The sequence below is a fragment of the Salvelinus fontinalis genome, chromosome 4 (genome assembly GCF_029448725.1).
Source record: "Salvelinus fontinalis isolate EN_2023a chromosome 4, ASM2944872v1, whole genome shotgun sequence".
NCBI classification, from domain to species: Eukaryota; Metazoa; Chordata; class Actinopteri; order Salmoniformes; family Salmonidae; genus Salvelinus; species Salvelinus fontinalis.
In genome coordinates, this window is record NC_074668.1 from 54,118,341 (window position 1) to 54,142,682 (window position 24,342).

The 24,342-nt window shown below is 43.4% G+C and overlaps 1 protein-coding gene across 3 annotated transcripts in view; it reads left to right on the forward strand.

Moving 5' to 3' along the window:
• homer1b (homer scaffold protein 1b) overlaps positions 1 to 24,342 on the forward strand; it is a 155,117-nt gene that overhangs the window by 15,823 nt on the left and 114,952 nt on the right. The gene's annotated exons all lie outside the window — the stretch shown is intronic.

Genomic DNA, 24,342 nt, shown 5'->3' on the forward strand with positions numbered 1-24,342 from the left:
TGTACTGACCTCGCCTTCTGGATGATAGCGGGTGAACAGGCAGTGGCTCGGGTGGTTGTTGTCCTTGATGATCTTTTTGGCCTTCCTGTGACATCGGGTGCTGTAGGTGTCTTGGAGGGTGGGTAGTTCTTCCCCTGTAATGCGTTGGGCAGACCGCACCACCCTCTGGAGAGCCTTGCGGTTGCGGGTGGTGCAATTGCGTTACCAGGCAGTAATACAGCCCGACAGGATGCTTTCAATTGTGCATCTGTAAAAGTTTGTGAGGGTTTTAGATGACAAGCCAAATTCATTTAGCATCCTGAGTTTGAAGGGGCTCTGTTTCCGTCTTCTTCACGACACTGTCTGTGTGGGTGGTCCATTTCAGTTTGTCAGTGATGTGTACGCCAAGGAACTTGAAGCTTTCCACCTTCTCCACTGCAGTCCCGTCGATGTAGATATGGGGGTGCACCCTCTGCTGTTTCCTTCAGTCCATGATCATCTCCGTTGTTTTGTTGACGTTGAGTGAGAGGCTGGTTTCCAGGTACAACACTCCCAGAGCCCTCACCGCCTCCCTGTAGGCAGTCTCGTCAACGTTGGTAATCAAGCCTACTTCTGTTGTGTAGTCTGCAAATTTGGGTCATGGGTGAACAGGCAGTACAGGAGGGGGCTGAGCACGCACCCTTGTGGGGCCCCAGTGTTGAGGATCATCGGAGTGGAGGTGTTGTTTCCTACCTTCACCACCTGGGAGTGACTCATCAGGAAGTCCAGGGCCCAGTTGCACACCGTGGGGTTCAGTCCCAGGGCCTCGAGCTTAATGATGAGCTCGGAAGGCACTATGCTGTTGAATGCTGAGCTATAGTCAATAAACAGCATTCTTACATAGGTATTCCTCTTGTCCAGATGGGATAGAGCAGTGTGCAGAGTGATGGCGATTGCATCGTCTGTGGATCTATTGGGGTGGTAAGCAAATTGAAGTAGGTCTAGGGTGGCAGGTAAGGTAGAGGTGATATGATCCTTGACTAGTCTCTCAAAGCACTTCATGATGACAGAGGTGAGTGCTACGGGGCGATTAGTCATTTAGTTCAGTTACCTTTGTCTTCTTATTTACAATGATGGCCTACCCCGGACGACGCTAGGCTAATTGTGCGCCGCCCTATGGGACTCCCAATCACGGCTGGATTTGATACAGCCTGTATTCGAACCAGGGACTGTAACGACACCTTTTGCACTGAGATGCAGTGCCTTAGACCGCTGCATCCATGTGTGTATGTTAACTATACTAAACTCAGCAAAAAAAGAAACGTACCTTTTTCAGGACCCTGTCTTTCAAAGATATTTTGTAAAAACCAAATAACTTCACAGATCTTCATTGTAAAGGGTTTAAACACTTAATGAATATAGCTGCCTAAATATGGTTCCCAATCAGAGACAACGATTGAGAACCAATCTAGGCAACCATAGACATACATACACCTAGACTAGACTAGACACTGCCCCATAAACATACAAAACCCCTAGACAATACAAAACACATACATCCCCCATGTCACACCCTGACCTAACTAAAATAATAAAGAAAACAAAGTTAACTAAGGCCAGGGCTTGACAAAGAGATCGAGGACTCTATATGTTTTCCCTGTTAAAATAAAGGTTAAATTAAAATACACGGTGTTGCTATTGTTTATCTTATATCATGATGCCTAGTCACTTTACCTTAAAACTAGAAAGATGTCAATGACCAACGTTCCCTCTAATTATTTTCTGTACTGAGCAAATTTCAGGTCTGCTGAGTGCAAATGTTGTGAAAATTCTGTGTTTGTATTTGTATTATTTATGCTAAGGTAGCAGCTACTCTTCCTGGTGTCCTTCAAAATTAAGGCAGTTATACAATTTTAAAAACATTATAATACATTCACAGATTTCACAACACACTGTGGGCCCTCAGGCCCCTAACCCACCACTACCACATACAGTACCAGTCAAACGTTTGGACATAGTTGAAGTCGTAAGTTTACATACACCTTAGCCAAATACATTTAAACTCAGTTTTTCACAATTCCTGACATTTAATCCGAGTTATATTTCCCTGTTTTAGGTCAGTTAGGATCACCACTTTATTTTAAGAATGTGAAATGTCAGAATAATAGTAGAGATAATTATTTATTTCACTCCAATACCTTGACTTTGTTTTCTTTAAGCCGTTTTGCCACAACTTTGGAAGTATGCTTGGGGTCATTGTCCATTTGGAAGACCCATTTGCGACCAAGCTGTCACTTCCTGACTGATGTCTTGAGATGTTTCTTCAATATATCCACATCATTTTCTTTCCTCATGATGCCATCTATTTTGTGAAGTGCACCAGTCCCTCCTGCAGGAAAGCACCCCCACAACATGATGCTGCCACCCCTGTGCTTCACGGTTGGGATGTTGTTCTTCAGCTTGCAAGCATCCCCTTTTTCCCTCCAAACACGACAATGGTCATTATGGCCAAACAGTTCTATTTTTGTTTCATCAGACCAGAGGACATTTCTCCAAAAAGTACAATCTTTGTCCCCATTTGCAGTTGCAAACCGTAGTCTGGCTTTTTTATGGCGGTTTTGGATAATTGGCTTCTTCCTTGCTGAAATGCTTTTCAAGTTATGTCGATATAGGACTTGTTTTACTGTGGATATAGATACTTTTGTACCTGTTTCCTCCAGCATCTTCACGAGGTCCTTTGCTGTTGTTGTGGTGAAAGTACATTAATCCTGAGCGGTATGACAGACGCGTGGTCCCATGGTGTTTATACTTGCGAACCATTGTTTGTACAGATGGTTGTGGTACCTTCAGGCATTTGGAAATTGCTCCCAAGGAAGAACCAGACTTGTGGAGGTCTACAATTATTTTTCTGAGGTCTTGGCTGATTTCTTTTGATTTTCCCATGATGTCAAGCAAAGAGGCATTGAGTTTGAAGGTAGGCCTTGAAATACATCCACAGGTACACCTCCAATGGACTCAAATGATGTCAATTAGCCTATCAGAAGCTTCTAAAGCCATGACATAATTTTCTGGAATTGTCCAAGCTGTTTAATGGCACAGTCAACTTAGTGTATGTAAACTTCTGACCCACTGGAATTGTTATACAGTGAATTATAAGTGAAATAATCTGTCTGTAAACAACTGTTTGAAAAATGACTTGTGTCATGCACAAAGCAGATGTCCTAACCAACTTGCCAAAACTATAGTTTGTAACAAGACATTTGTGGAGTGGTTGAAAAAACTGTACCTTTTCATTCAAGAGTTTTCTTTGTTTTACAATTTTCTACATTAATAGTGAGACAACAAAACTATGAAATAAAACATGGAATCAAAAACGTGTTAAACAAATCAAAGTATATTTTATATTTGAGATTGTTCAAAGTAACCACCCTTGATGACGGCTTTGCACACTCTTGGAATTCTTTCAACCAGGAATGAGGAATGCTTTTCCAACAGTCTTTTAACATTTTTATTTAACCTTCACTAACTAGGCAAGTCAGTTAATCTAACTGCGCTGTCCAATTTACAATAGCTATTAGAGTGAAATAATACCACGCTATTGTTTGAGTAGAGTACACAATTATGAACTTGAAAATTAGGCATATTTGGTTTTGATACAACATTTTGTATAGATAAGCAATACTTCACTGGATCACTCTAAAATGTTACAATTTTTTTTCCTTTGTATCATCTTTTACCAGATCTAATGTGTTATATTCTCCTACATTCCTTTCACATTTCTACACATTTCAAAGTGTTTCCTTTCAAATGGTATCAATAATATAATTTGGGTGTCATTTTAGGCAAAAAGGGTCTGATCCTTATTAAGTCATGGCTCCAATAGTTTATATTATTTTCCAAGAGGTAGTCAATTGGATAGGCTCTCTGCAAGGTTTTGTATATTTTACCTATCATATGCATATCATTTTCTGACTCAAATAGGATTCCTTCAAGATTTCAAATCGAAATAACATGATATAAAATTTGAAAATATCTAAATTGGTCAGTCCAAAATTGCTTTTTAATTGTCATGGAAGTACATGTATTTCCTATTACCAAGTGATTTACGGTTTCTATGCCTTTAGTTTTCAATGTAGACCAATGGGGTTGTGTTTTTAGGGAGTGATATTGATTCTTGTAGAATCCGTTTCATTTTCTTCCATATTGTTATAGTGTTCTTAACTAGGGTTGCAAAGGGTTGGAAACTTTCTGATAAAATTCTGGCATTTTGCTAGAAATTTTCCATGGGAAGCACTACGGATCCCGTTCCCGGGATCATTTTCCTAAACAACCACTGAATTGCAGAGCGCCAAATTCAAAAATAATCCCAAAAATATTTATAATCATAGAATCACAAGTGAAATATACCAAAACACAGTTTAGCCTGTTGTTAATCCACCTATCGTGTCAGATTTTGAAAATATGCTTTACAGCGAAAGGAATCCAAGCGTTTGTCAGTGTATCAGTCAATGCTAGAACAGTTAGCCTTAAATTAACTTGGTCACGGAAGTCAGAAAAGCAATACAATTAATTGCTTACCTTTGATAATCTTCGGATGTTTGTACTCACGAGACTCCCAGTTACACAATAAATGTTATTTTTGTTCGATAAATATTAGTTTTATAACAAAAAAACGCCATTTGGGTTGCGCGTTATGTTCAGAAAACCACAGCCTCGTTCCGTTCCTGAAAGGCAGACAAATTCCAAAAAGTATCCGTAATGTTCGTAGAAACATGTCAAACGTTTTTTATAATCAGTCCTCAGGTTGTTTTTAACATACATAATCGATAATATTTCAACCGGACGATAACCTACTCAAAAGAGAGAAAGAAAATGTCGAGCTACCCCTCTCACGCGCAGGAACTAATTAAAAGACACCTGTCTCGTTTTGAAAAATCTCGCTCATTTTTCAAAATAAAAGCCTGCAACTATGTCTAAAGCCTGGTCACAGCCTGAAGAAGCCATTGGAAAAGGAATCTGGTTGATACTCCATTTAAATTGATATTTAAATGGAGGAGAGGCAGGCAACAGAACATGGATAATACAATTTAAAAAAAGCACTTCCGGGTTGGATTTCCTCAGGTTTTTGCCTGCAGAATCAGTTTCGTTATACTCACAGACAATATTTTGACAGTTTTGGAAACTTTGGAGTGTTTTCTATCATAATCTGTAAATTATATGCATATTCTACGATCTGGGCCTGAGAAATAGTCTGTTTACGTTGGGAACGTTATAAAAAAAAATAGCGTCAAGAAGTTAAGCCCCGGAATTTAGGGAATTTGGCTTAAATTCATCAAAAAAAAGTTAGCTTATAACAGTTAACCTTTTTTTGTGGGATACACATAAGGCAATCCTAGGTCTTGTGGCATATTTTGGTTACCTATATTCCAATTCAATGGAATTGCAACCCTCTGCATGCACAGTGCACTCTTCCATCACATGTACAGCTGATTCTCAAGATCTTGCACACCAATGACATGCTATTGAGCCCACACTACTACACTGTCTAAGCCAAGGACTACATGCTTTCTGGTAAGTTTTGATGACAATACGGGGTGGGGTGAATATATTTTATATGACATCCATCATTTTTTGTTAACTAGTAAATAGTAGCCTACAGCAAAGTGTGTTTAAAGCATTTCTAACTTGTTAACAATTTCTGCTAGTTAGTTTTTGATACCATGTACCATTTAGCTTGCTTGAGCCTGTTAACTGAGGTGTGTAAATTCACATGTTTCCTTACACGTTTCATTTTAAAACATGTATCTTACAAAGGAGATATTTCATCTAACTGCTTAACTATTTATCTGTACATGGAATTGTATTTGTTTTTTTTAAACAATTTTTCCCCCGTATTCTTTACAGGAAAATGCCACGGGCACTATCTGATGTGTGGAGACATTTCACTGCAGCTAATTTAGAAGGAAAAGCTTTGTACATTTGCAAATACTGTGCCAAATCATATGTGAAGAATGCAACAAAGATGCAGAATCATCTGGTCAAGTGCATAAAGTTCCCTCAGCGCTCACAACAAGCAACCTCTAACAAAAGTCCCTCTACTTCTATTCGAGGTAAAAAATTATGAATCAGTCACCTTATCGACAGCAACAGCTCATGGTCCTCCTGGAATCATACGTTTTTTTGACTCAATGGAGGAACGTAGTCAGAGAAATGCTGATGAATGTCTTGCTCGAGCTCTGTATGCAACTGGTTCACCTCTGATGCTCACAGGCAATGTGTATTGGAAGACATTTCTGAATGTTCTTCGCCCAGCATACACCCCTCCAACCAGACATGCTTTATCTACTCATTTGTTGGATGCAGAGTTCAACAGCGTTCAAGTGAAGGTCAAGCAAATCATAGAGACAGAAGACTGTATTGCAATCATCTCTGATGGGTGGTCGAATGATCGTAGGCAAGAAATAATTAACTACATCATCTCCACCCCTCAACCAGTATTCTACAAGAGCACAGTCACAAGGGACAACAGACACACTGGCCTCTACATTGCAGATGAGCTGAAGGCAGTCATCAGTGACCTTGAACCACAAGGGGTATTTGAATTGGTGACAGACAATGCTGTGAACATGAAGGCTGCTTGGCCTAAAGTGGAGGCGTCCTACCCTCACATCACACCCATTGGCTGTGCTGCTCATGCATTGAGTCTGCTCCTCAAGGACATCATGGCACTGAAGACAATGGATGCACTCTACAAGAGAGCAAAGGAAATGGTTAGGTATGTGAAGGGTCATCAAGTTATAGCAGCAATCTACCTCACCAAGCAAAGTGAGAAGAATACGAGGACCACATTGAAGCTGCCCAGCAACACCAGTTGGAGTGGTGTTGTCATCATGTTTGACAGTCTCCTGAAGGGGAAGGAGTCTCTCCAAGAAATGGCCATATCACAGTCTGCCGAAATGGACTGCCCCATCAAGAGGATCCTCCTGGATGATGTATTTTGGGAGAGCGTGGTAAGCAGCCTGAAACCCCTGAAACCTACAGCAGTAGCCATTGGACGGATTGAGGGAGGCAATGCCACCCTGTCTGATGTTCAGACTCTGCTTGCAGATGTAAGAGAAGAATGCCGTACTGGCCTGCCCACTTCACTGTTGCTCCAAGCAGAGGAAACTGCAGTTCTGAAATACATCAAAAAGCGTGAAGACTTCTGCCTGAAGCCCATACACGCCGCAGCATACATGTTGGACCCCAAGTATGCTGGAAAGAGCATCCTGTTTGGTGCAGAGATCAACAAGGCCTAGATGAGGGCAAGGTTATTGGCAGTCTGGCGAAGTACACTTGCAAGCAATAGCTTTGGGATGGAGATGCAATATGGCAGTCATGCCAACATATCTCATGGTATCTCACTCATGTCAGCATATCTCAACATACCTGGTGGAAGGGACTTTGTGTATCTGAGGCTCTTTCCCCTGTAGCCTCCATAATCCTCCAAATCCCACCAACATCAGCCGCCTCAGAGCGCAACTGGTCCTTGTTTGGGAACACACACACCAAAGCACACAACAGGCTGACCAACACAAGGGTTTACAAATTGGTGGCCATCCGGGCAAATTTGAAGCTTTTTAGGCCTGACAACGAGCCATCCTCATCATGTTTGGAAAATGACATTGAAGCTGAGGCCTCAGAGTTTGATGTTCAAGAGGTGGACATTGAGGAGGTCCAGGGAGAAGACATGTAAGCCTGAGAGGAAGACAACCAAAGCTTTAGTTTCTAAACTATCATTTTACAGATGTATGTTGAAAACGTTTTTGGGAGATGCGATGGATCATTGGGATCATTCAATATTCCCTTTCTTCTGTTATTCAGGGAAATCATCCCATGTGAAGAGTCAACTCATTTAAAACTTCTTATGGCTGCATCCCGCTACCGGGATCGATATGACAGCAGCCAGTGAAAGTGCAGGGTGCCAAATTCAAAAAGAAATCTCATAATTAAAATTGATCAGACATATATGTGTCTTATATCATTTTAAAGGTCATCTTGTTGTTAATCCCACCAATGTGTCCGATTTCAAATCTGCTTTTCAACGAAAGCACTACAAACGATTATGTTAGGTCACCACCAAACCACAATAAGCACAGCCATTTTTCCAGCGAAAGATAGCTTTCACAAAAAGCAGAAACAGAGATAAATTTAATCACTAACCTTTGATTATCTTCATCAGATGACACTCATAGGACTTCATACTACACAATACATGCATGTTTTGTTTGATAAAGTTCATATTTTTAACAAAAGATTTGAGTTTACATTGGCGCGTTACATTCACTAGTTCCAAAAACATCAAGTGATTTTGCATAGCCACATCGTTTCAACAGAAATACTCATCATAAATGTAGATGATAATACACATGGAATTATAGATATACCTCTCCTTAATGCAACCGCTGTGTCAGATTTCAAAAAAACCTTACGGAAAAAGCAAATCATGCAATAATCTGAGACGGAGCTCAGAACAATAGCCAAATTAGCCGCCATGTTGGGGTCAACAGAAACCAGAAAATACATGATAAATGTTTCCTTTCCTTTGATGAACTTCATCAGAATGCAGTCCTAGGAATCCCAGGTCCACAAAAATAGAACTGTTTGGCCATAATGACCATCGTTATGTTTGAAGGAAAAAGGGGGACGCTTGCAAGCCGAAGAACACCATCCCAACCTTGAAGCACGGGGCTGGCAGCATAATGTTGTGGGTGTGCTTTGCTGCAGTAGGGACTGGTGCACTTCACAAAATAGATGGCATCATGAGGCAGGACAATTATGTGGATATATTGAAGCAACATCTCAAGACATCAGTCAGGAAGTTAAAGCTTGGTCGGAAATGGGTCTTCCAAATGCGCAATGACCCCAAGAATTCTTCCAAAGTTGTGGCTAAATGGCTTTAGGACAACAAAGTCATGATATTGGAGTCACCATCACAAAGCCCTGACCTCAATCCTATCAAATTTGTGGGCAAAACTAAAAAAGCTTGTGTGAGCAAGGAGGCCTACAAACCTGACTCCGTTACACCAGCTCTGTCAGGAGTAAATGGCGCCGGAGGAGATGGCTGCCGTTTTACGGTCTCTTAATTAACCAATTATCTTTTTTTGTTGTTGATATTTGTAAATTATTTTGTACATAATGTTTCTGCAGAAAAGAGCTTCTGGATATCAGGACAGCGATCACTCACCTTGGATTAGATAAATAATTTTTCAACAACAACAAGAAGCAGGACTTACACGATATTCTCCAAACACCCCGCACAGCAGACATCCCAATTATTCGCATAAGGAAGCGATGCAGAGGAAGTAGAGCCGAATGCCTCGTCCGGATCCGCAGAAGGCGAGTAGGAAAGCTGCCGTTACTGTCAATATTACTCGCCAACGTGCAATCATTGGACAATAAACTAGACGAGGTACGATCACGAATATCCTACCAACGGGACATCAAAAACTGTAATATCCTATGTTTCACGGAATCGTGGCTGAATGACGACATGGATATTCAGCTAGCGGGATACAGTCTGCATCGGCAAGATAGAACAGCACACTCCGGTAAGATGAGGGGGGGGGGGGGGGTCTGTGCATATTTGTAAACAAAAGCTGGTGCACGAATCTAAGGAAGTCTCTAGATTTTGCTTGCCTGAAGTAGAGTATATTGTGATAAATTGCAGGCCACTCTACTTGCCTAGAGAGTTCTCAGCTATACTTTTTGTGGCTGTTTATTTACCACCATAATCAGATGCGGGCACTAAGACTGCACTCAGTCAGCTGTATAAGGAAATAAGCAAACATTAAACCACTCACCCAGAGGCGGCACTCCTAGTGGCAAGAGACTTTAATGCAGAGAAACTTAAATCAGTTCTACCAAATCTCTATCAACATGTGCAACCAGAGGGAAAAAAATTCTAGATCAACTGTACTCCATACACAGACGTGTACAAAGCTCTCCCTCGCCCTCCATTTGGTAAATCCGAACACAACTCTATCCTCCTGATTCCTGCTTACAAGCAAAAATTAAAGCAGGAAGCACCAGTGACTCGGTCTATATAAAAATGGTCAGATGAAGCAGATGCTAAACTACAGGACTGTTTTGCTGTCACAGACTGGAACATGTTCCGGGATTCTTCTGATGACATTGAGGGATACACCACATCAGTCACTGGCTTTATCAATAAGTGCATTGCGGACGTCGTCCCCACAGTGACTGTACGCACATACCCCAACCAGAAGCAATGGATTACAGGCAACATTCGTACTGAGCTAAAGAGTAGAGCTGCCACTTTCAAGGTGCGGGACTCTAACCCGGAAGCTTACAAGAAATCCCGCTATGCCCCGCTACGAACCATCAAACAGGCAAAGCGTCAAAACAGGACTAAGATTGAATTGTCCTAAAACCGTCTCTGACACTAATCGGATGTGGCTGTTCTCTCTGCTACCGCACGGCAAGTGGCAACGGAGCGCCAAGTCTAGGTCCAAGAGGCTTCTAAACAGCTTCTACCCCCAAGCCATAAGACTCCTGAACATCTAATCAAATGACTACCCAGACTATTTGCATTCCCTGCCCCCTCTTTTACACCACTCATACTTTCTGTCGTTATCATCTATGCATAGTCCCTTTAATAACTCTACCTACATGTACATATTACCTCAATTACCTCGACTAACCGGTGCCCCACATTGACTCTGTACCGGTACCCCCCTGTATATAGTCTCGATATTGTTATTTTACTGCTGCTCCTTAAATACTTGTTAATTTTATCTCTTATTCATATTTTTTTCCAACTGCATTGTTGGACCACTGCACCACCCGGGAGGCCCATGAACAGCATTCTCACATAGGTTTTCCTCTTATCTACGAGGGGGAGGGTAGTGTGGAGTGGCCACTCCTGGGAAGGTTCACCACTGTTCCAAATGTTCTCCATTTGTGGATAATGGCTCTCACCGCGGTTCGCTGGAGTCCCAAAGCTTTAGAAATGGCTTTGTAACTCTTTCCAGACTTATAGATGTCAATTACTTTGTTTCTCATCTGTTCCTGAATTTCTTTGGATTGTGTCATGATGTCTTGCTTTTTGAGTTATTTTGGCCCACTTCACTTTGTCAGGCAGGTTGTATTTAAGTGATTTCCTGATTCAACAGGTCTGGCAGTAATCAGGCCTGGGTGGAGCTAGTGAAATTGAACTCAGCTTTCCAAAAAATGTGATTTACCACAGTAAATTCATGATTTAACAAAGGGGGACAATTACTTTGTCACATAGGGCCATGAAGGTTCGGATAGCTTTTTAAATTTGTTTGATGATCTGAAACATTTAAGTGTGACAAATGAGCAAAAAAATAAGAAATCAGGAAGGGGCAAATACTTTTTCACAGCACTGTAGTTAAAGAGCAGCAGTAAAATAACAATAGCGAGGCTATATACAGGGGGTACCGGTACAGAGTCAATGTGCGGAGGCACCGGTTAGTTGAGGTAATATGTACATGTAGGTAGAATTATTAAAGTGACTATGCATCGATAATAACAGAGTAGCATGGGGGGAGGGGGTGCAAATAGTCTGGTATGTAAGTGAGGGCAATGCAAATAGTCTGGGTAGCCATTTGATTAGATGTCAGATTTTCGTTCGTAAATTCAGAGCCTTTCGCTCTTGGAGCATTCAGAGCGCACACTGGACGCTCTGGTTGATCCGAGTGTTCTGACCTCACAACAGCAGTCAAGCACCCAAACTAACTGGCTAGCTACTTCCAGACACAAATGAGAGAACAGCTCACTCTGACCGTTTTACTCGCCCTAGCAGAGCTGGTTAGGCTGATTTTCTGTTATCCAGAGCTTTGGTGACTGCAACTGTGCTGCTGGCAAAATTGATTTACGCTTTTTTGCCAACGTTTACTGACACTGGCCATATTCAACGGTGTTGAGGTTTTGTAAATTCATCAGTTATTCTGCGCTCTAGCACACTCAGACAAGACTGCTCTGAAATTGAAGTACATAGCCAGAGCGAATTTACCAGCTACGTCTATCGGCAGTTGTTGCAGTGACATCATGAACATTCTATTGAAATGTTTACTTGCATAGTGGAGTCTTTTGTTTAGACATGTAGCTAGCTAGCTAAACAATCCCAACTCACAGCATTACTACCCTGTGAGTAGGGATAGCTAACCAACCAGGTTCAATGTTAGTTAGCTAATAGTAGGCCATAACTAGCAATGCAAATAGATCTGAGATACAAATGATATTACTACACAGATCATACACATAACGTTAGCGAGCCAGCCAGCTAACGTTAGCTAGATACCTAACGGTAGGTACGCTTTAATTTGAAATGAAAACGACTTTCTGACTGTAGTTGAAATGTTTATTATCTGAAAATGTAGCTAGCTAGACTATCTTACCATATACATGGATGGACGCTTCTCCCTTTCTGTCACGGATGCCATGGTTCCCCTTAGCTTGAAGATATAATCCAGAGACAGGTGTTTTATACAATAGCCTTCTGTGTGTTCCTTTTTCTGACTCCTTCTTCATATTTGCAATCAAATGCCAAAATATTCTCCATCGCCCTGGCTATCATACTCTTAATTCCACTGGGCATTCCACTGATTTCAAAACTCAGTCCTCCAGAAAGTGGAGAGCAACACTTTTGCAGTTCTACAAAGTGATATCTTAAAAAAAAAATGCGTTAGAAAGGACTACCTACACTTACTGACCAGCTCATATTATAGACAGAAGCGGGCTACATGGCAGACCAATCCGATTTCTCAGTCAATCATAGCTAGCGGGAAGGTACCTGTCTTTTTCTGTGGCTAAATCAACTAGGCTCGAAATGTAACAATTTTATTCGTATTTACAGATGCAATCTACTTTTGTTATAAAGGCACATGAAAATTCATATGTTCCAGAAGGCATTTCCGCCAAAAAAATACATTTTGATGAAAAAAAGTTTACGTTCAAATGGCTCTCTTGTGAAGTAGTGATGCACGACATACGACTAGTTTCCTGAAACGAGTCACATTTCGTGCAAAAAGATATACCCACAAAATAGCAAAGTTGGGCCGGAGCTCGTAACACAGCAGCCATCTCCTCATCTCTCTCACTGTGTTTGTGTGCGTGTGTGTGTTTATTTACCTTAATTTTATTAAGGTATAAGAAAGTTTATTTACCTTCTAAGAAGTCTCTTTTATAACTTTTAGTTTACCATTATTGTAACGGCTTGTGCTCTCCTCATCCTCGGATGAGGTGAGGAGAGAAGGATCTTCAGACCAAAACGCAGCAGTTGGGAAATAAGCCATCTTTATTAAAAATACGATGGCCACACGAAACGAAACAAAACACTTTAACAAGCTTACAAAATAACAAAACGACGTTGACGCAACCTGAACATAAACTTACATAACTAAACATAAACTTACGTACAGGAAAACAGACGACATCGAAACGAAACAAACAAACAAACGCTACAGTCCTATGTGGTACGAACATACATACAGACACAGGAGACAATCACCCACAAACAAACAGTGAGAATGCCCTACCTAAATATGACTCTTAATTAGAGGCAAACGCAAACCACCTGCCTCTAATCAAGAGCCATACCAGGCAAACCAAAACCAACATAGAAACAGATAACATAGAATGCCCACCCAACCTCACGTCCTGACCAACTAACACACAAAAACTAACATAAATAGGTCAGGAACGTGACAGTACCCCCCCCACAAGGTGCGAACTCCGGACGCACCAGCACAAAGTCTAGGGGAGGGTCTGGGTGGGCATCTAACCACGGTGGTGGCTCAGGCTCCGGGCGCGGTTCCCACCCCACCATAATCCATCCTAGCCTCCTCCCTCCAAGAATGTCCACCCTCTTTCCTCCCCCACAAAATCCTCTTAATAACATATCTAAGAATAACAATACCGGGACAGAGAGATAAACCAAGACAGAGGGATAGATAAGAATATAGAGGTAGATGAAGATAGAGAGGGAGATCAGGATAGAGGGGCAACTCCGGACTGAAAGGCAGCTCCGGACAGAGAGACAGCTCTGGACTGATGGGCAGTTCTGGGTATCTAGCCTTTTCAGGCTGAAGGGCAGCTCATGGCTGACTGACGACTCTCGACGCTCATGGCAGGCTGACGGCTCTCGACGCTCATGGCAGGCTGACGGCTCTCGACGCTCATGGCAGGCTGACGGCTCTCGACGCTCATGGCAGGCTGACGGCTCTCGACGCTCATGGCAGGCTGACGGCTCTCGACGCTCATGGCGCTCTGACGGCTCTCGACGCTCATGGCGCTCTGACGGCTCTCGACGCTCATGGCGCTCTGACGGCTCTCGACGCTCATGGCGCTCTGACGGCTCTGGCTGCTCATGGCGCTCTGACGGCTCTGGCTGCTCATGGCGTTCTGACGGCTCTGGCTGCTCATGGCTCGCTGGCGGCTCTGGCAGATCCTGTCTGGTTTGCGGCTCTGGCAGATCCTGTCTGGTTGGCGGCTCTGGCAGATCCTGTCTGGTTGGCGGCTCTGGCAGATCCTGTCTGGTTGGCGGCTCTGGCAGATCCTGTCTGGTTGGCGGCTCTGGCAGATCCTGTCTGGTTGGCGGCTCTGGCAGATCCTGACTGGCTGACGGCTCTAGCGGCTCCTGTCTGGCTGACGGCTCTAGCGGCTCATGGCAGACGGGCGGCTTTGCAGGCTCATGGCAGACGGGCGGCTTTGCAGGCTCATGGCAGACGGGCGGCTTTGCAGGCTCCTGGCAGACGGATGGCTCAGATGGCGCTGGGGAGACGGATGGCTCAGATGGCGCTGGGGAGACGGATGGCTCAGATGGCGCTGGGGAGACGGATGGCTCAGATGGCGCTGGGGAGACGGATGGCTCAGATGGCGCTGGGGAGACGGATGGCTCTGGCCGGATACGGTGCACTGTAGACCTGGTGCGTGGTGCCGGAACTGGAGGCACCGTGCTAATGACAAGCACCTTCCTACTAGTGCGGAGAGCAGGGACAGGGCACACTGTATTCTCAAAGCCTACTCTATCCCTGATGCGTGGTACCGGCACTGGTGACGCCGGGCTGAGGACAAGCACATCAGGATTAGTAGGGGGAGAAGATACAGTGTGTTCAGGGCTCTGGAGACGCACAGGTGGCTTAGTGCGTGGTGCCGGAACTGGAGGCACCGGGCTAGATACACGCACTACAGGGAGAGTGCGTGGAGGAGGAACAGGGCTCAGGATACGCACTGGTAGCCTAGTGCGTAGTGTAGACACTGTAGGTACTAGGCTGGGGCGGGGAGGTGGTGCCGGAAATACCGGACCGTGGAGACGTACTGGCACTCTTGAGCATTGAGCCTGCCCAACCTTACCTGGTTGAATGCTCCCGGTTGCCCGACCAGTGCGGGGAGGTGGAATAACCCGCACCGGCCTATGTAGGCGAACCGGGGAAACCATGCGTAAGGCAGGTGCCATGTATGCCGGCCCGAGGAGACGCACTGGAGACCAGACGCGTTGAGCCGGCCTCATGACACCTGGCTCAATACTCAATCTAGCCCTACCAGTGCGGGTAGGTGGAATAACCCGCACTGGGCTATGCACTCGTACAGGAGACACCGTGCGCTCTACTGCGTAACACGGCGCCTGCCCGTACTCCCGCTCTCCACGGTAAGCCTGGGAAGTGGGCGCAGGTCTCCTACCTGCCCTTGGCCCACTACCTCTTAGCCCCCCCCCAAGAAATTTTTGGGAATTACTTACGGGCTTTTTCGGCTTCCGTGCCAGACGCGTTCCCTCATAGCTCCGGTTCCTCTCCCCGGTAGCCTCTGCTCTCCTCAGTGCCTCCACCTGTTCCCATGGGAGGCGATCCCTCCCAGCCAGGATCTCCTCCCAAGTGTAGCAACCCTTTCCGTCCAAAACATCATCCCATGTCCATTGCTCCTTTCTCTCCTGTCCCTTACTCCGTTTAATTTTCCCTTGCCGCTTGGTCTTAGCGTGGTGGGTGATTCTGTAACGGCTTGTGCTCTCCTCATCCTCGGATGAGGTGAGGAGAGAAGGATCTTCAGACCAAAACGCAGCAGTTGGGAAATAAGCCATCTTTATTAAAAATACGATGGCCACACGAAACGAAACAAAACACTTTAACAAGCTTACAAAATAACAAAACGACGTTGACGCAACCTGAACATAAACTTACATAACTAAACATAAACTTACGTACAGGAAAACAGACGACATCGAAACGAAACAAACAAACAAACGCTACAGTCCTATGTGGTACGAACATACATACAGACACAGGAGACAATCACCCACAAACAAACAGTGAGAATGCCCTACCTAAATATGACTCTTAATTAGAGGCAAACGCAAACCACCTGCCTCTAATCAAGAGCCATACCAGGCAAACCAAAACCAACATAGAAACAGATAACATAGAATGCCCACCCAACCTCACGTCCTGACCAACTAACACACAAAAACTAACATAAATAGGTCAGGAACGTGACAATTATTTAACTTGCCCTGCTCAATAAAAAAAACAAGCACAAACAACAGGCAAGTATAGATACACGTAAATATAGACAATATACACATTAAGATACAAAACACAGTTAATTAAAACAAACACATTCTTGATGTGATTGAGTGCTATAAAATCAGAGAGAGAGAGATGGATAGAGTTAGCTCCCTTAGCTCCACAAATCCCTAGCTCTGTATCTGGTGGTGGTCCCCTCATGAATACATATGAGCAAGCTTTGCTAGCTGCTACAGGGGTACAGGTATTCTCCGCTGTAACTACTGATGAGGGATGGAATGGAAACCTGTAGTACACTTAAACAGAGTTAACACTTCTACAAAGCCCACTTATCAGGAGTCCAGCACTGCTTGACTTTGAGCCTGCTCTGTCTATGTCCTCCCCATCTTACATTTGATTGATGGATTGATTGCTTGCTTGCTAGCTTGATTGTTATCATTAACAGTATCATTAAATGGATATGAATATGCAACCTTTTCCCCAAACCCTCTTCAGTCATCAAACACACTAGAGTGTCTCCACCAAAGATAAATACAGTGGGATTGTAACGGGAATGAAGTTCCAATCAATCAGTTGCAAATATAGGAACAACTGATTATGGGTTAATATGTATCAGGGATGTTAACCGTGTTGAAATCAACACATCCGGCAAGCTAGTTCCCTTTGCAGACATTGCCATTGGATGTTGAAACCACACCTGTCCTTAATATACAGTGTCATGATTATTATTTAACCCGTAGTGCAGTTTTCCTGTGAGTAATCCAATGATGTGATGGACTCCTGAGGACACTGTGTATTTGACAGTGTGTGTGTGTGTGTGTGTGTGTGTGAGGCGGACCCATCTCTCTTATTAATGACCCCTCTCTCTGGTTAAAATAAGAGCCTCTGAGCTCTAAGCTCTACTCTGTTAAATGAATAAACAGCTCAGGGGGGAGGAACAACTCCCATACAGGGATGAGTGAGGGAAGGAGGGAGATGGGGAAGGTGTACAGGGAGAAAGGGAGAGCTCTCTGGTGAATTGCCTTTTCACTAGCCCCATCTCTTTCTATGATAGAGTGAGTGTCAAAGAGTTATCACTTTAGATTGTGTGTAAAAAAAATAAGTGTATACAGGCAAAAGTGGAGTTTGCAGAGTACTGTAGAGCTGGGGACGGCTAATGTCACCACTAACTAAACACAACAGATAAGGGGAATATGTTAGACAGATCGTTTGTCACAAGAATAGTTTCCCAGACAGCAGATGACACTTCTCTATTTGCCTCTGATGCAAATGGCTGTTCAAATGTTTAATACATAATAATAGATCTTATTTGGCAGACACCATTCGGGGCTCTCAAGGTCATCTTACATCAAAAGTAGGCCTACATAAAATCAAGTGTATCAATTGAAATAAAATTGAAATTAAAGGAATGGATTGAACAGCACAGATAAAAGGAGGATGGAGGGGTTGGGTAGAGGATACACATGTGGTTTATGGTAAGGGGTTTAGGTTTAAGGGGTAGGGTTGGGAATAGGATACGGAGCCGGCTTAAGGTAAGGGTATGTGGTGCAGGGACACATAGGGATACTGGGAAGGAACAGAAGGGTGGTTTGGACAGAGTAAATCATGGACCATAGGCTATAGATTATAGGCATCCTTGAAGAAGTGTGTTTTTAGGAGTTTTTTGGGGGGGAGGGGGGCAAGGAGAACAGCAGAGGGAGCGGAGTAAGTGGGACAGGGTATAGACTGGGAGAAGGTCAGAGAGGGACTGTAAGTGGGTGACTGGTTGTAATTCAAATGAAGTGTGTGTGTATTTATGAAGGAAAGAGGCCCAAATAGGTGACACTTTTTTCCCCCACTGAAACATGCAAAAAAAATCCCTGCTAGGGGGAAATGCAGGTTTTAACTAATTAAACAACAAAGAATATGATCTACATGATCAGTCTCTGTGTGTCAGATAAATAGTGGTTAATGTGAACCTAACTCACAGCTAAAACAATTTAAGAAAGCAATCCAATGTTATTTGTTGCCTTGACTTTACTGCAAATGAGACAGAACAATACACTAAGATTAGGGATGCACCGATATTACATTTTTGACCGATAGCGATATGCAATATTTTCCTTGCCTAAAAAACGATACCGATACCAATAACGATATTTAAAATTGTAGCACCCTTTTAAGCATTCTGGTAGAGTTAAATAGTTAACACACACACACACATCTCAGTGCAAGAGGCGTCACTACGGTTCGAATGCAGGCTGTATCACATCCGGCCATGATTTGGAGTCCCATAGGGCGGCGCACAACTGGCTCACTGTCGCCCGGGTTTGGCCGGGGTAGGCAGTCATTGTAAATAAGAATTAGTTCTTAACTGACTTGCCTAGTTAAATACAGGATACACACACACCACGCTGACCAAAAAGTTATTTTTTTGGCATTTATGTATGTTCCCATTTACCAGTAAAACATAATCAAAACCTGTTTCTTTCACTTACTTGCTGTGATGTTTCATTCATTTGTTCAGTCGTTTCATTCTCAACTAGGATTTCATCATACATGTCAAGCCGAGAAGTTTCAGCTCTGTCCGTGGCCTCTTCTGTCGTGGGTCCTCTTCCTCTGTGCGCACTGTCACTGTGTGTCCGTTTTCATCTTGTCCAGCTGTGTATGTAACATTTCACGTAAACCCTGTTTCTTGTCTGCATCGAAGTAGCGGTCCTTGTACCTAGCATCGAGCATGGTGGCGATACAGTAAAGAGGCTCAGAGAGAATACCACCGAATCGCCTCGAGTACTTTTGTAAGTTAACCCCACGGTCTGTGTCGGCAGTTTTGTTGAGCAGGCGTTTCAATGCCATGACAGAGGGTATCACGTCTGCTGCAGATGCAGTTGATGAGCTTATTTCTCTGAGACAGTTGTTCGAATGGCGCTAGGAGTGTGTTCATGTTTCCACGTTTCAAACATGTTCTCAAATGTCATTGAAATGGCAGCAGTGATATGAGAACCAGCCCATTCTTGAGCATGCAATACAGCTTTCCTCAGTACGAAATTCTCGCCGACCCACTGTGCTGTCAGAATCAGCATGCTCATGTGGCCGACATCGCTGGTCCAAATGTCAGTCGTGACGCCCATAGCAAGCATAATGAATTCCATTATCTTGGCATTAATGGATTTCGCCTTTCAGTTGTTTCACTGAAATTTTCTTACACTTTCAAATGACTGCTCAATTTCAACTTGTTTGGAAGTGTGCGCTTAGTATTTTTCTGCTTTTGTTCTGTATAGCGCTGTATTTTTCGTGGTGTCACTCAGTCATCTCCTTACGTTAAATACAGTTGAAGTCGGAAGTTTACATACACCTTTGCTAAATACATTTAAGCTCAGTTTTCACAATCCCTTACATTTAATCATTGTAAAAAATACCTGTCTTAGATCAGTTAGGATCGCCACTTTATTATTATTATTTTTTTTAAATGTCAGAATAATAGTAGAGAGTGATTTATTTCAGCTTTTATTTCTTTCATCACATTCCCAGTGGGTCAGAAGTTTACATACACTCAATTAGTATTTGGTATCATTGCTTTTAAATTGTTTAACTTGGGTCAAACGTTTTGGGTAGCCTTCCACAAGCTTCCCACAATAAGTTGGGTGAGTTTTGGCCCATTTCTCCTGACAGAGCTGGTGTAACTGAGTTAGGTTTGTAGGCCTCCTTGCTCACACACGCTTTTTCAGTTCTGCCCACAAATTTTCGATAGGATTGAGGTCAGGGCTTTGTGATGGCCACTCCAATACCTTGACTTTGTTGTCCTTAAGACATTTTGCCACAACTTTGGAAGTATGCTTGGGGTCATTGTCCATTTGGAAGACCCATTTGCGACCAAGCTTCAACTTCCTGACAGATGTCTTGAGATGTTGCTTCAATATATCCACACCATTTTCTTTCCTCATGATGCCATCTATTTTGTGAAGTGCACCAGTCCATCCTGCAGCAAAGGACCCCGAAAACATGATGCTGCCACCCCTGTGCTTCACGGGGGTGTTCTTCGGCTTGCAAGCACCTTTTCCTCCAATCATAATGATGGCCATTATTGCTAAACAATTCTATTTTTGTTTCATCAGACCAGAGGACATTTCTCCAAAAAGTACGATCTTTGTCCCCATGTGCAGTTGCAAACCGTAGTGTGGCTTTTTTTATGGCGGTTTTGGAGTAGTGGTTCCTTCCTTGCTGAGCGGCCGTTCAGGTTATGTCGATATAGAACTTCCTGACAGATGTCTTGAGATGTTGCTTCAATATATCCACATAATTTTCTTGCCTCATGATGCCATCTATTTTGTGAAGTGCAGCAGTCCCTCCTGCAGCAAAGCACCCCCACAACATGCTGCTGCCACACCTGTGCTTCATGGTTGGGATGGTGTTCTTCAGCTTGCAAGCGTTCCCCTTTTTCCTCCAAACATAACGACGGTCATTATGGCCAAAAAGTTATATTTTGTTTCATCAGACCAGAGGACATTTCTCCAAAACGTTCAATCTTTGTCCCCATGTGCAGTTGCAAACCGTAGTCTGGATTTTTATGGCAGTTTTGGAGCAGTGGCTTCTTCCTTGCTGAGCAGCCTTTCAGGTTGTCGATATAGGACTCGTTTTACTGTGGATATAGATACTTTTGTACCTGTTTCCTCCAACATCTTCACATGGTCCTTTGCTGTTGTTTTGGGATTGATATGCTCTTTTCGCACCAAAGTATGTTCATCTCTAGGAGACAGAACGCGTCTCCTTCCTGAGCGGTATGACGGCTGCGTGGTCCCGTGGTGTTTATACTTGCGTGCTATTGTTTGTACAGATGAACGTTGTACCTTCAGGCATTTGGAAATTGCTCCCAAGGATAAACCAGACTTGAGGAGGTCTACAATTTTTAGGTCTTGGCTAATTTCTTTTGATTTTCCCATGTTTTCAAGCAAAGAGGCACTGAGTTTGAAGGTAGGTCTTGCAATACATCCACAGGTACACCTCCAATTGACTCAAATGATGTCAATTAGCCTATCAGAAGCTTCTAAATCCATGTCATACTTTTCTGGAATTTTCCAAGTTGTTTAAAGACACAGTCAACTTAGTGTATGTACACTTCTGACTCACTGGAATTGTGATACAGTGAATTATAAGTGAAATAATCTGTCTGTAAACAAGTGTTGGATAAATTACTTGTGTCATGCACTAAGTAGATGTCCTAACTGACTTGCAAAAACTATAGTTTGTTAACAAGACATTTGTGGAGTGGTTGAAAAACAAGTTTTAATGACTCCAACCTAAGTGTATGTAAACTTCCGACTTCAACTGTGCATATGCACATCAGCTTTGACATCGGTTTTACACATCAGCGTTAAACTAGACATTGGGCCGATGCGGATGTTGGCATTGTTTATCTAATATCGTCCGATTCCGATATGCTCACCGATGTATTGTGCATCCCTAACTAATATTGCAGTTAGCCATGACAGCCTTTATAATATAATGCTTGTGACCACACACATCTAAATATTGCACTTGGGAAAAAAACATCTTAAACCATGAAACAAACAGGCATTCTATTTTTGCTCTATTATAGTGGCCACTATAGACATCGATCAAGTGCACAAGGCTACGTGTGTGCAAAAATAACGTTCACCGAGTAAAAAATTGAATAATCCCACCTCACTCACACGCAGGTGTTACTGTCAAGTTCAACACAACAAAGCAATATCTTTGGGCTACTCTGCACATTATTACATTGTACACTATCTGCCTGTGGACATCTGTTCTACAATTTGCCAGCAGAGCATGATACCCTTTGTTGGCATAATTTATCTTTTTCAAGCAGAGAGTACACCTGGTATACACCTTTTTATCTACCGTACTGACAAAGTGAGAAAGGGGGAAAGTGTGTGGTGTTCCTTTCACCTCTATAGTGACATCCAGCTTAAGCCAGGCCCAGCTCCAGCTACACTTGTTTAACAAGCAACGCCTTATTTTCACCTAATTCTCTCATTCTGAAAATTAACCACATACTGTAGAGGGAAAACAATAGTTCACAGATAGTATTTGGTTCGTTAGCTAACTATAACTAGTTAACATTTCACACAGATTGCCAGGGTCCAGTAAGCAACTAACGCGTTATAAGTTGATGAACGGCAAGGAGTCGTAAAACGTTACCGGTTAATACTATAGCGAATTGGTTAGGTTACTAACATTAGCTCATCTGATGTTGTAACATTAGTTGTCTGACTTTATTAGCCAGCCAATTTTCACACCGTAAACTAAATTGTTTGATCAGTTAAGTTGGCTAATGCTCAACATTTCTCTGGCTAGCTAACAGATAATTTGATCCAGCTAGCAAGATACTTAACAATGCTAACAATACTTGGTCCACCACACTTTCTCCCTCAATCAATCAATCAAATGTATTTATAAAGCCCTTCTTACATCAGCTGATGTCACAAATTGCTGTACAGAAACCCAGCCTAAAACCCCATACAGCAAGCAATGCAGGTGTAGAAGCACGGTGGCTAGGAAAAACTCCCTAGAAAGGCCAAAACCCAGGAAGAAATCTAGAGACAGGGACAGGAAAATCACATCATTGACTCAACCCAGTCAAGTGACGCACCCCTCCTAGGGACGGCATGGAAGAGCACCAGTAAGACAGTGACTCAGCCCCTGTATTAGGGTTAGAGGCAGAGAATCCCAGTGGAAAGAGGGGAACCGGCCAGGCAGAGACAGCAAGGGCAGTTCGTTGCTCCAGTGCCTTTCCGTTCACCTTCACACTCCTGGGCCAGACTACACTCAATCATAGGACCTACTGAAGAGATGAGTCTTCAATAAAGACTTATAGGTCGAGACGAGTCTGGAGCTCTATAGGAGAATGCCCTGCCTCCAGCTGTTTGCTTAGAAATTCTAGGGACAGTAAGGAGGCCTGCGTCTTGTGACCGTAGCACAAGACGTAAAGGTTAAAGGTCCCTCACCTCAAACTTTCCAAATGCCAGTTGTTTTTCGGTTACAGCTCATGAAGTATGCTTCATCACCTTCTCACCCCCGTCTCCGTGGTAAGGCTTCTTACCTACCTCTTCGTTATCGTTCAGGGGACGCGCTGCTGCAAGTTAACTTACAAACTGCCTTTCAAATCTCCCGCTGTCTTTCCAGAGCGCACGCTGATGCTGTAACTAGCAAATTGGTTGTCTCTTCTCTCTTCAGTCGCGTGCTGCATTCTGTTATGTGAACGCTTTGGCTGAGCCTAGGCTGGCGCCAGTATTAATCCAAACGCGTCTCACTCATTCGCATACAGCCAGTAGTCATCCAAAGCCCCCCCCGCCCTCGCCCAAACGTTTTTCGTAGGATCTACACGAATCACGTAGGTCACCTTTTTTGGATTCAAAATGGTGAATTTCACTGAAAGGTGACTAGTTTGCATCCCTGAATAAAGACAGGAGGCAAGGTGCGTCTGTGCTCCAGTGTGTGTGCTTCAGTGCATGTGCTCCAGTGGGCCAGGCCTCTGAGCTGCACCTAATGTTTTAGTGTAGAGGATACCTACAATCAGCAGCTACACACACAAACATACACACACACCTGTACCAAACCTGGGCTCGACACACGCCAGGTTAAGCATGAAGGAGAGGTGCTAAAGCACATAAACACAAACATCAACATACATACTGTACATCCACACACACACACACACACACACACACACACACACACACACACACACACACACACACACACACACACACACACACACACACACACACACACACACACACACACACACACACACACACACACACACACATTTGGGAAAGATCACACTCCACAAGCGATTGGTAGTTTAACCCTGGTGTGTGTG